Source organism: Tursiops truncatus, chromosome 2 (assembly GCF_011762595.2).
Source record: "Tursiops truncatus isolate mTurTru1 chromosome 2, mTurTru1.mat.Y, whole genome shotgun sequence".
NCBI classification, from domain to species: domain Eukaryota; kingdom Metazoa; phylum Chordata; class Mammalia; order Artiodactyla; family Delphinidae; genus Tursiops; species Tursiops truncatus.
Genome location: NC_047035.1, coordinates 113883273 through 113896615, shown reverse-complemented (window position 1 = coordinate 113896615; position 13343 = coordinate 113883273). Strand labels below are relative to the sequence as shown.

General features: G+C 38.4%; 1 protein-coding gene across 1 annotated transcript in view; it reads right to left on the bottom strand.

The window, feature by feature from the left end:
- The window catches only part of ARIH1 (ariadne RBR E3 ubiquitin protein ligase 1), a 178946-nt gene that overhangs the window by 130180 nt on the left and 35423 nt on the right, over nt 1–13343 (bottom strand). The gene's annotated exons all lie outside the window — the stretch shown is intronic.

Here is a 13343-nt window from a genome sequence, read left to right as displayed (position 1 = left end):
ATAAGCTGAAATACAAATGTCCAATAAATGACCCCAAAAGGTTAACTTTATTAGTAATTGAAATGGAAATTAATACAAATATTTCATTTTCACCTGTCAGAATGGTAGAGATTTTATAAAATGCTAATACTGATTTGATGGGAGAGAAAGAGGGATAGAATGACACTTTGTAGGAGTACAGCTTTTCTAGAGGGCAATTTATAAGTATGAAAAATCTTAAAATGAGCATATAATTCTTCTAGCAACTTAACCTAAGGAAATTTGTACCCGAATCTGGCTGCAAAATGTTCAAGGAATGATTGGTTAAACAAATTATAATATAATATAATACAAAAATTGAAAACTATGCTACCATTTAAAACTACATGATAGGGACTTCCCTGGTGGCACAGTGGTTAAGAATCCGCCTGCCAATGCAGGGCACACGGGTTCGAGCCCTGGTCCGGGAAGATCCCACATGCCACGGAGCAACTAAGCCCGTGTGCCACAACTACTGAGCCTGCGCTCTAGAGCCCACGAGCCACAACTACTGAAGCCCACATGCCTACAGCCCATACTCCACAACAAGAGAAGCTACCGCAACTAAGCCCGTGCACCAAAACGACACTCGCTGCAACTAGAGAAAAGCCCACACGCAGCAACGAAGACCCAACGCAGCCAAATAAATAAATAAATTTATTTTTTAAAAAAACAAAAACAAAACTATATGATAGAAAACTATGAATTGATCTGGAAAGATGGTCATACTGTGCGGTTAAACAGGGAAGAAAAGGCAGCTGCAAAGCAGTGTTAAAGGATGGTCCTAGGTTGTGTATGTGCATTTGTATGAGCAAGTTAAGGGAATTTCTAAAACTTTATTAAGTTTCATTTATTAATCATAAGATCCACCCATTTTAAGTGTACAATCAAATGTTTTTAAATACATTTACAGCGTTGTGCAACCATCTCATTTCAGTTAAAGAGATTTTTCTTTTCTTATTTACCTATATTTTCTTATACTTCTACAATAGGTATGCTTAACTGGTAATTTTTTAAATTTAATTTCCCCTTTACTACTGACTTCTCCAAAACAAGAAGATGCAAAATGCCAAAATAACTATAATGGTAGTTAAAAGGTTTTCCAAAGAACGAAAAAAGTAGCAAGCAAATACACTTCAATTCTTATAGGATTGAAGACTCACAGAGATTGAAGGACCTGCTCTCAGTTTGTGTAAGGATGCCTATTTGCAAAAGGGCTTTACTCTTTTATCCCTGCCTGCTCTCTCTCTCTCTCTCTCTCCCCCACCCCACCCCGACCTTGGTGATCCTCTTAACATATTTCAGCTTAAAGGAATAAGAAGTTTTAGTTTTGGCTTCGTTAAAATTCCTAACTCAACCTAAAAGTAAATGGAGTTAGGGTGATAAGTATAAGGAAAAACGGATTCAAGAAATAAATAGGAACATGGAATCAGAAAAAAATGCTAATGGAATAGATTGCTCTTTCAGAGATCACCATGTAATAAACAATTGTTACAGCTGTGGAAACTATATGGTATCTACCAAATAAACACTGATTTCCTGGGCAAAACTGCAATCATTTTCCATGTTTAAATATCTTATGCCATCACTGAGAAATCAGATCTAAAAATGTCAGATAAATAGGGATGAGATGTGAAATTTTCTAAAGTTTTATTCATTTTGCTTTACAGAAATAGAACATATACCTGTATTTCATTGTTATTATGTAAGCCAGTGCTGGAATAAATATGAAAATATGGGAGAGGAGGGTGAAATTCCAAAGCCCATCATGTCAGAAAAAAAATCTTAAAATATGTTTTTCACACCATAGGACCACAGAATACTATGAAATGAGATACTAGTTATCTCTACTTCAATCTCTTTACTTTATGAATAAGAAAATTAGAAAGATTGTGATTTGCCCATGGTAATACTACTAACTAGTTTGTGGCAAAAAAAAGAAAAACTTAAGACTCTCACCTCTTTCTTCTTAATCTACTGCTTTTTACCTTTAATCTTTGCTCTTATGGGAGGCAATATAGTAGAAGCTCTGGAGTCAAAGTGTTTGTTTCAAATTCTGGGTTGCCACCTAACTAGCTCTGCTTTTTTTTTTTTTTTAATATTTATTTATTTAGGCTGCGCCAGGTCTCAGTTGCGGCAGGTGGGATCTCTAGTTGCGGCACGGGGGCTTCTTTGCTGAGGTATGCGTGCGAGATCTAGCTCCCCGACCAGGGATCGATCCCGGGCCCCCTGCATTGGGAGCACTGAGTCTTACCTACTGGACCACCGGGGAAGTCCCATAGCTATGTGATTTTACGTAAGTCAATTAATCTTTCTGGGTCTCATCTGTAAAATGGAGGCACTGGTAGGATTTACTTCTTGAAGTGTGGAAAGATCGAGATATTACATGTAAACTGTTTATTACATTGCCTGACACATAGTAAGTATTTAATAAACACTAGCTATTTATTATTCAGTGTAAATAGAGTTTTAAAATGAAAACATCCTAGTCAGGAGTGTGACTGAAGAATTGTAGAAGGAGGGGTCAAAGAAGCTGAATTTATCTGTGGAGGCTGGGAAGAGAGAAGAGGGCATGGGCTGGAGAGGGAAACAAACTAGGTATGAGTGAGTTAGAGCAAGATAACCAGAAGGAAATGGGATCATAGGAGAATTTTAAATAAATGATGGACCCAAATCTCTGTAGAGATCTGGGCTACGGTGGAATTGTGAGCCTTACAGACTTAGGAGGACTAGGCTTCAAAGACCATGTTCCCTGAGCCAAGGCAAGAGAGCCACCTTTACATACTTATCTGCCCAGGGCAACTGAGGAAAAGAGCTGAAATCAGAAGTGTGCATAGAAATAGCAAGGGATTAAGAAGATGTATCAGGCTTCTTTGGGGAAAACTAGGCAAAAGAGAGACTGACAGGCGCTGGGAAGGAATGGAGCCAGGACATCGGGCAGTAAGTGTATGGAACTGTGAAACACTCTAAGAAAAATCTTCCTATAACAATTAGTTGTTTTTTTGTTTTTTTTTTTTTTTCGGTACGCGGGCCCTTCACTCCTGTGGCCTCTCCCGCTGCGGAGCACAGGCTCCGGACGCGCAGGCCCAGCGGCCATGGCCCACGGGCCCAGCCAATCCGCGGCACGTGGGATCTTCCCAGACCGGGGCACAAACCCGCGTCGGCAGGCGGACTCTCAACCACTGCGCCACCAGGGAAGCCCACAATTAGTTATTTTTAAAACCTCATTTTATACTCTTAAAAAACTGGCCTAGCAGTGGTTGAGAGTCCGCCTGCCTGCAGGGGACGCGGGTTTGTGCCCCGGTCTGGGAAGATCCCACGTGCCGCGGAGCGGCTGGGCCCGTGGGCCATGGCCGCTGAGCTTGAGCGTCTGGAGCCTGTGCTCCGCAACCGGAGAGGCCACGACAGTGAGAGACCCGCGTACCGCAAAAAAAAAAAAAAAATCTGGCCTAAGTATGGTGTGATCTGTAACATTCTACCAAACAGTTAAAGGCCAGAAGGTTTGGTCCTGGAGTCAGAGCCAAAACAATTTCAGGTGGTAGTTGCAGGCATCCTTGTTTACCGTTGGTAAACAAAGAGGCTTTTCTCCAAGTATTTATGGCATTTTGTCACCACTTTTTCCAGAGAGATTTGTTCAACGTTACCATAACAATAATAGCACTCCTAAGAGTTCTATGGACCTCATCTAGATAGAACCTTTCTTCTATGATGGGGTCATGCATAATCTTCATATGCATAATTTCTCTTAAACAGCAGAGAGTATTGGGAATTAGAATATTTACAATATGCTCTTGGTTCCTCAGAATGTCCAGACAAGTAGCATTGACTGGGTGTAGAGCTGATAGGGACTTTAGAAGTCCCTTATTCTTCAGAAAGAGAAACAGAGGTTCAACAGAGTAAACTGACTTGCCCGTTACCAAAACGACCAATAGCAGAGCTGGCACTAGAACTGCAATTGCCTAATTTCTAGTGCAATGGCCTTTCCACTGTGATAGATTATTAACTTGTAAATTTAAGCCAGTCTTTAAAAAAAAATCTTACCCAGGGGTTCTTAAATACTTGCCCGGGAACTCGTGATAGATTGGCTATAAAAAATTGTAAGTAGGGCTTCCCCGGTGGCGCAGTGGTTGGGAGTCCGCCTGCCGATGCAGGGGACGCGGGTTCGTGCCCAGGTCCGGGAAGATCCCACATGCCGCGGAGCGGCTGGGCGCGTGAGCCATGGCTGCTGAGCCTGCGCGTCCGGAGCCTGTGCTCTGCGGCGGGAGGGGCCACAGCAGTGAGAGGCCCGCGTACCGACAAAATATATATATATATATATATATATATATATATATGTATGTAGTGCTTCTTAGAGATGCATAACTTGGGCTCCATTTCCAGAGATTCTGATTCAGTATGGTCAGGTTATGGGATTTGTATTGGTTAAAAACTACACAGTTAATTCTCTTGATCATCCATGCCTAACAAGTATTCTCTGGTCCAGCCTTTGATCAGATGCACCAATCCCATCAATAACATTCATACAGCTTCTGCTTGAATACCTCCAGTATAAAGTGTATTGTATAAACAAGTCCTTGATAGCATGATACCTAAGCAGAGGAGAATGAAGACGGGTTTTAACTTCTGTTTTAAACTTCAGAAAACTCAACTCAGGTTTATGCAGAGAAACGGGAATTCTCCATATATGAACAATCAATTGGGCATAGATATCAGTTCACATAATTTGGGGCTATATTAATATAAATAGGGAAAGAGGCAGAAGATCTGCTGAGCTCAACAGTAGAACCCAGGATCCTGGGCTTAATGATACTTTTCCCTAAATTAACTCCGTGTCCAGAATCAGTTGAGCTCTTACCTCTTGACACTTATAATTAAGGTTTTACTATCAAATAAATGAGTGTATACATTATTTATTTTACACAGGCTAGCTGTGTAAAGAACAAGTAAAAACTTTATTATAAAAGCTATGATACTATTACAATTAATATAAAAATATAATTATATTATATAAACATAATTTATAATTTCAGAATTCCCCCCTTCTCCTTCCTAAGTAACCTTGATTTTTATTCAACTATCCCCTTCTGCCCTATGAATTCTATATGTATCTTTGGAGCTGACCTAATCCCTAGTCCTAGGAGCTTTATTTTGACTAGGGCAAATTTAGTAATCCCACCCCCACGTCTGTGTTAGCTATTTGCTCCAGAGCCAGGCTTAAGGCAGTGAGCACACAGTATTCTCATGGTGACTCTTATTGGTCTGGGGGTGAACCAAAACTGATCCCCACAAACTGAAGGGAAAGACTTAGGTTCCACAGTAAGTGAGTAGGTCCTTTCTCTCTCCACGTGTGAGTAAAGATTCGTATCACCACTACCGCTGCTGGCAGCCATCATGTAACCAAGAGGGAAGCCACTGGAGGGAAGCGATTTGAGTCACCCAACAGACCGAGGAGGGCAGAGCTGAAAGGGTAGCGTAGACATCGGGCCGGCAGGTGGTTGCACCCTACCTGGAGACATTCTAACCAGTGGATTTTCTGTTTTGTGAGATCATAAAATTCCATATTGTTTGAGCCTGAGTGAGTTAGGCCTTATTACATGCGGCTGAAAATACCCTAACTATCCATGCATAAAAAACGTGAGGTTCAGCCTAACAAATACTTTGTTTTAAAATGTGACCAACTCCCAAGTGGGGAAAGTGGTGGGGTGGGGGGTGGGGGTGGTGTGATGAATTGGGAGATTGGGATGGACATATATACACTAATATGTACAAAATGGATAACTAATAAGAACCTGCTGTATAAAAAAATAAATAAAATTCACAAAATACATAATTAATAAATAAATAAAATGTGACCAGCTCTAAACCCTCAAACCAAAGCAAAATTATATTTGATAATCTAATCAGTTAGTATATGATCTGGAGTCTCTGGGTCCCTGGCTTTATCACCAAGCCTTCACTCGCATGGCTGTTGTCCTAACTACACAATCTGTGAACTCTTGTTGTGTGGGTGGGCAAGTCTGAGAAAGGCTCTCTAACCCCATTCAGGAGCTAGGGCATGGTGTTTACATTAATACGCAAGAGTAAGTAATGGATCTGCATAGAAGATTTATTTATTTATTAAGCACATACTATGCAAAGACTGAAAGGTGAGGCCATTGAGATACAAGCGAAACTTGAGAACTGTAATGACAAGCAGGAGGGAAAAATGTTTTGAGAAGGAAAAAATAATCAGCCGTGCAAGTGTTGCTGAAAGCTCTCTTGGAATGTAAAATGCATTTGAGTAGGCAAGATATTCACACACTATAAAACAAAGTTTCAAATGGCAAATGTTGTGTGAAGTCGAAGTCTGTGGGTCCTAGCGCCTTGCTTCTCAAATGGTGGTCCATGAACCAGTAACAAAAGTATCACCTAGCAGCTGTTAGAATTGCAGAACCTCAGATCACCCAGAATCTACTGAATTGGAGTTTTATATTTTAATAAACTGATGAAGCCTGGAATTTTAGGAATTTAACCTAGTGGTATGCAGTATGAATTGGAGAGAACAGAGTCTGAGATAAGGGGATAGGCTTGATTTTTTTTACCACTTCTATTTTTCAACCGAAGATTTTACTGTATATATAATTTGTTTTACATATACAATTTATTCTTCATCTTTAAAATGTATAGATATAATTTATTATATATGTATAATTCTTTTTTACCTTAAAAACTCATTTATATATTTATATCTAATTGTTTTATAGATATGTGTATATAAATGTTATATATATACTCATATAATTCTACATATATAATAATTTACCATACAATTTTTCTCCATCTTAAAAAAATTTTTATCCTGGACAATATTCCCTCAATTCATAAACAGCTTCCTCATTCTCTTTAACAGCTCAATGGTATTCTACTGACTGAATGAACAGTTATTTATTCAGTCTCTCTGATAGATATTTGTTTACTGATTTATTTTTACCAATAAAAATATAGTGAATGACTGCATATGAAATCACTGTCCTTATGTGTGAGTATATCTGCAGAATTAAATTCCTAGAAATTGAATTGCTGGGTCAAAAAAAAAAAAAAAAAGAAGTATATTTTAAACATTTTGATTCTTACTGCAAAATTGCCCTCCACAGAGGTAGTACCAGTTTACATGTGCTATCAAAATTTTTAGCATTTGCCTGACGGATGAAAAATGGTAGTGCAGTGTTAATGAGGTTGAACATTTTTAACGTGTTCAGGAGCTATTTGGGTTTCATTTTCAGTGACCCATTTGTAATTATGTGGATTGTCTTTTTACTTTCTTTTCTTCAAATAATTTTTTAAAAATATTTATTTATTTATTTAGGCTGTGCCGGGTCTTAGTTGTGGCATGCAGGATCTTTAGTGGCAGCACGCGGTCTTCTTAGTTGCGGCATGCATGTGGGATCTAGTTCCCCGACCAGGGATCAACCCGGGCCCCCTGCAGTGGGAGCACGGAGTCTTACCCACTGGACCACCAGGGAAGTCCCTCTTTTTACTTTCTTGATGGTACTGTTTGCAACATAAAAGTTGTTAATTTAGATGTAGTCCAATTTCTTTTTTCTTATGTCACTGTGCTTTTGGTGTCATATCTAAGAAACCATTGCCTAACTCAAAGTCTCAAAGATCTATTCTTATGTGTTCTGAGAGTTTTACTTCTTATATTTAGGTCTATGATACACTTTGAGGTTTTTTTTCATGATATAATATATATGGATTTATTTTGGACTCTGGGTCCTATTCTATTGATCTATATGTCTTTTCTTCTGCCAGTACCGTCTTGATTACTGTAACTTCTTAGCAAGATTTGAAATTAGAAACAGTGAGTGCTCCTATCTTATTTGTCTTTTTCAAGTTGATTTTGGCTGTTCTAGGTACCTTATATTTCCATATGAATTTTAGAATCAACTTTACATTTCTGCAGAAAAAGCAAGCCAGTCTTTTGATAGGGATTACAAGTCTGTAGATCAATTTGGCAAAGACTGCCATCAGTCTAAAGACTGATATTAAGTCTTTCGATCCACAAACATGGGATGTCCTTGCATTTATTTAGATGTTCTTTAATTTCTTTAATGATGTTTTGTAGTTTTCAGCATACAAGTATTGTACTTGTTTTGTTAAATTTATATCTAAATATTTATTTTCTTTTTGATGCTATTGTAAATAGAAATTTTTTTTAAATTTCACTTTCATAATGTTCATTGCTAGTGTATAGAAATACACTTGATTTTTGTATATTGATCTTGCATTCTGTAACCTTGATGAACTCACTTACTAGTCTGATGAATTATACATATGAATGCACACATATAATCACCAGCAAGATAACAATATAGTACATTTCCAGTGGCCCCATTATTACTGTACCTTTGCAAAATGTAACCAGCCATCTTACTTCTATCACCACTGACTCATTTGATTGTTTTCAACTTCATATAATGTAATCATACCTAAGTAATCTTTTGTGTCTGTCTTCTATTGCTCAACATAGTGTCTGTGAGATTTATCTATTTTGTTGCATGTATCAGTGGTCCTTACTTTTTAACTGCTTTATAATGTTCCATCTGTATGAATATACTACAATATATTTATCCACTCTTCTCTTGGACACTTGGGTTGGACACTTGGGTTGTGTCTGGTTTTCGGCTATTATGAGCAGAACTGCTATAAACATTCTTGTACATAAATTTTAGTGAAAAGACACAGGCATTTCTGTTGAGAATAAATCCTAGGAATAGGATTACTCAGTCAGAGGACAGAACATACAGAAAAAATTACAAACCAATCTCCTTCATTATAGTTCAAGTTCTTTCTCAGGTATCTTCTTCTAGTCATGACTTGGCTTTTCACCTTCCTAATGGTATCTTTTGATGAACAGACATTCTTAATTTTATTTTACTTTTTTAATAAAGTTATTTTATTTTTGGCTGCGTTGGGTCTTCATTGCTGTGCGTGCGCTTTCTCTAGTTGTGATGAGCAGGGGCTACTCTTCATTGCAATGCACATGCTTCTCATTGCGGCTTCTCTTGTTGTAGAGCATGGGCTCTAGGCACACAGGCTTCAGTAGTTGTGACACGTGAGCTTGGTAGTTGTGGCTCGCAGGTTCTAGAGTGCAGGCTCAGTAGTTGCACCGCATGGGCTTAGTTGCTCCACAGCATGTGGGATCTTCCTGGACGAGGGCTTGAACCCATGTCCCCTGCATTGACAGGCAGATTCTATTTTTTTTTCTACATCTTTATTGGAGTATAATTGCTTTACAATGGTGTGTTAGTTTCTGCTTTATAACAAAGTGAATCAGTTATACATATACATATGTTCCCATATCTCTTCCCTCTTGCATCTCTCTCCCTCCTACCCTCCCTATCCCACCCCTCTAGGTGGTCACAAAGCATTGAGCTGATCTCTCTGTGCTATGCGGCTGCTTCCCACTAGCTATCTATTTTACGTTTGGTAGTGTATATACGTCCATGCCACTCTCTCGCTTTGTCACAGCTTACCCTTCCCCCTCCCCATATCCTCAAGTCCATTCTCTAGTAGGTCTGTGTCTTTATTCCTGTCTTACCCCTAGGTTCTTCATGACATTTTTTTCCTTAAATTCCGTATATATGTGTTAGCATACGGTATTTGTCTTTCTCTTTCTGACTTACTTCACTCGGTATGACAGACTCTAGGTCCATCCACCTCATTACAAATAGCTCAATTTCGTTTCTTTTTATGGCTGAGTAATATTCCATTGTATATATGTGCCACATCTTCTTTATCCATTCATCCAATGATGGACAGTTAGGTTGTTTCCATCTCCAGGCTGTTGTAAATAGAGCTGCAATGAACATTTTGGTACATGATTCTTTTTGAATTATGGTTTTCTCAGGGTATATGCCCAGTAGTGGGATTGCTGGGTCATATGGTAGTTCTATTTGTAGTTTTTTAAGGAACCTCCATACTGTTCTCCATAGTGGCTGTACCAATTCACATTCCCACCAGCAGTGCAAGAGTGTTCCCTTTTGTCCACACCCTCTCCAGCATTTATTGTTTCTATATTTTTTGATGATGGCCATTCTGACTGGTGTGAGATGATATCTCATTGTAGTTTTGATTTGCATTTCTCTAATGATTAATGATGTTGAGCATTCTTTCATGTGTTTGTTGGCAGTCTGTATACCTTCTTTGGAGAAATGTCTATTTAGGTCTTCTGGACAGGCAGATTCTTAATCAATGCACCACCAGGGAAGCCCCGTTCTTAATTGTAATGAAATACAATGTATAATTTTATCTTTTGTGATTAGTGTTATTTTTATGTACATGTGTGCTCTGTTTAAGAAATCTTTGCTTATCCTGATCTCATGGAGTTATTCTCTTATAATTTCTTCTAGAAGCTTTACTGCATTTACTTCTATTCAGTTTTACCACATGTTTGGTTAGGTTCATGTATCCTCTACCACAGGCAATATACAGAACAGCTTAATCCACACAAGGATCCCATTTGTTGTCACTTAACAACCACAACCCCATTTCATCTTGCTCCTTTCCTCCATCCCTAATCCTTGGCAACCATTCATTTTTCCTCCATCTCTAAAATTTGGCACTTCAAAGATGGTATATAAACGGAATCACTGAGTAAATTTTCTTTAGGTTTTTTTTTCCATACTTCCCTTGAGACCCATCCAAATTGTTGTGTGTATCAATAGTTTATTCCTTTTCATTGCTGAGTAATATTCCATGGTATTTATATAGCACATCTTAACCATTCACCCACTGAAAGACATTTAGATTGTTTCCAGGTTGGTGTTATTATGAATAAAGCTGCTAACATCATACTCAATGGTCAAAAGCTGAAAGCATTTCCTCTAAGGTCAGGAACAAGACAAGGATGCCCATTCTCACCACTTTTATTCAACATAGGAAGTCCTAGTCCTAGCAATAAGATAAGAAAAAGGAAATTAAAAAAAAAAGAAAAGGAATCCAAATTGGAAAGGAAGAAGTAAAACTGTCATTGTTTGCAGATGACATGAAACTACCAAAAAACTATTAGAACTCATAAATGAATTCAGTAAAGTTTCAGGATACAAAACTAATATACGGAAATGTTGTTGAGTTTCTAAACACCAACAACAAACTATCAGAAAGAGAAATTAAGAAAACAATCCCATTTACAATTGCATCAAAAAGAATAAAATTCCTAGGAGTAAATCTAACCAAGGAAGTAAAAGACCTGTACTTGGAAATCTCTAAGACATTGATGAATGAAAACTATAAACAAATGGAAAGACTTTCTTTTTTGGAGCAATATCCATTTATGACAAGAAGCTAGAGTCCAAGGAGAAAACTGGCTGAGGAAGTTTTGTTTTTATTTTGCTTTTTACTTTTTAAGAACAAGTTTATTTAAAGCTGCTGTGTTGCTAAAGTATTATTCCTTTTCCCAAAACCTTTAGAACAGTCAGGTTCACACAAATGACTTGTTGAGTGATTTTTTTTCTCCCAGATAAAGTCTATGCCATCATTTTTGTCTTTTTCAGGAATGAGCTCATTCATGTTTTAGCAACTCTGAGCACCTTTCCTTCAAGCCCCTGGACTGAACTGGGTGTGCAGTGCCTCTTGTGTGCTATTAGAGCTCCAGAAACTTGTATTTTACCCTTTACTCTTAATGCCTTTTCCCCCCACTGCATAGTGAACTACCTGTTAATGTTTAATAAATCTTTGTTAAAATTTTTGCTGGTTGGATGATGCATGGGAAGATGGTTATGAATAAGAGAAAGTGGAGGTTACAGGTTTCCAAACCAGTCAAATATCTAATGCTGCCATGATTTTAAGCAAAATTGTAAGGAGATAAAGTTTGTGTTTATCAATCTTCCACATTTGTTTCCTTTTTTAAAATTATTTATTTATTTGGCTGAGTCAGGTCTTAGTTGTGGCATACAGGATCTTTACTGTGGCATGTGGGCTTCTCTCTAGTGTGGTTCATGGGTTCCAGAGCACGCGGGCTCAGTAGTTGTGGCACGCAGGCTTAGTTGCCCTGCGGCATGTGGGATCTCAGTTCCCCAACCAGGAATCGAACCTGCATCCCCTGCATTGGAAGGTGGATTCTTAACCACTGGACCACCAGGGAAGTCCCCCACATTTGTTTCTACTATTTCAGTGTCCCTGCTCTCCAGGAGAAAATGGAGGTTACAGGTTTCATCTTGCCTGCAAGCTCTCAAAATTCTCCCTCCCATCTAGACCTTCCCTTGGCAGGTTTCCTTTTTTTTCCCTTGTCCCTCAACTATCAAATCATCTGCTTAGTAGTATTTGGCTATATAATCATCTAATCAATTTAAGTAACCTAAATTAAGGTACGACTAAAATATTAACCATCCCCATACAGAACCTGTACTTTAATACGGACATCTGTTAATTCATATTTACTGGGAGTAATATCTTTTAATGTGCCCTGCATTGTCTATCCTTTATTCCCAATCCTGGTCCCTTATCTAATGTTCCAGAAAGTAAAATATGTGGAATGGGGATGATATTATTTGTTGAGGCCACTTTTAAAGATGATAAAATTAAGGGCCATAGAATTTAGCTAGTAAGAGGTACAGGCAGGCAGAAATAGTAAAATACCGAACATTTAAGGAGTTAAGAGTGGGTTTTCATGGTGAACTACCAATATTGCCAACCAAAAAACTAGCTTCTGGTTTTAAAGGCCACAACCCCTTGTGCAAAACCGTTTAAACCCTCACTGAAATTCCCTGAGTCTAGACGGCACACACTTTCAGAGAGTCTGTTCCTTTTGCCTTTACCTTTTTCCTTCCTTTCTAGTTCCTGCAAATAGTCGAAAACCATGGGAATCACCTACATGTTTTAAATGAGCTATCTGAATAAAAAATAAATGACTTGCCAAAAGTAGCCTTGGAGGTAGAGAACTGAATTTAATTACTCTGACTAGACTAAGTTACCTACTAAGGTAACCTGGGGTTGTATGGGCCAACAGGAATAATTTCTCTATTTTTCACCATATATGGCCAAAACAGTCAGCACTAGAAATTTCAGAGCCTTGCTGGTCAATGAAGGAGCTTAGGCCCAAGAAAGTTAAATGTTTGCCAAAAGTCAGCCTAGCTCCTTAGGGGAGTAAGGCCACAAAATGAGAGTCTGAATTTCCAAACCCAGTGCTCTTTCCATTCTGCTGAAATGTTCCATTGTGTGGTCATGGGAATCTGGAAAGGCTTAGTGGATTGGGCACCTCACCTTTTGCAGCCTTTCCCAGTCACAGCACACAACACTACATGGAAACTTTTTTTTTTTTTTTTTTTTTTTTTTGCGGTATGCGG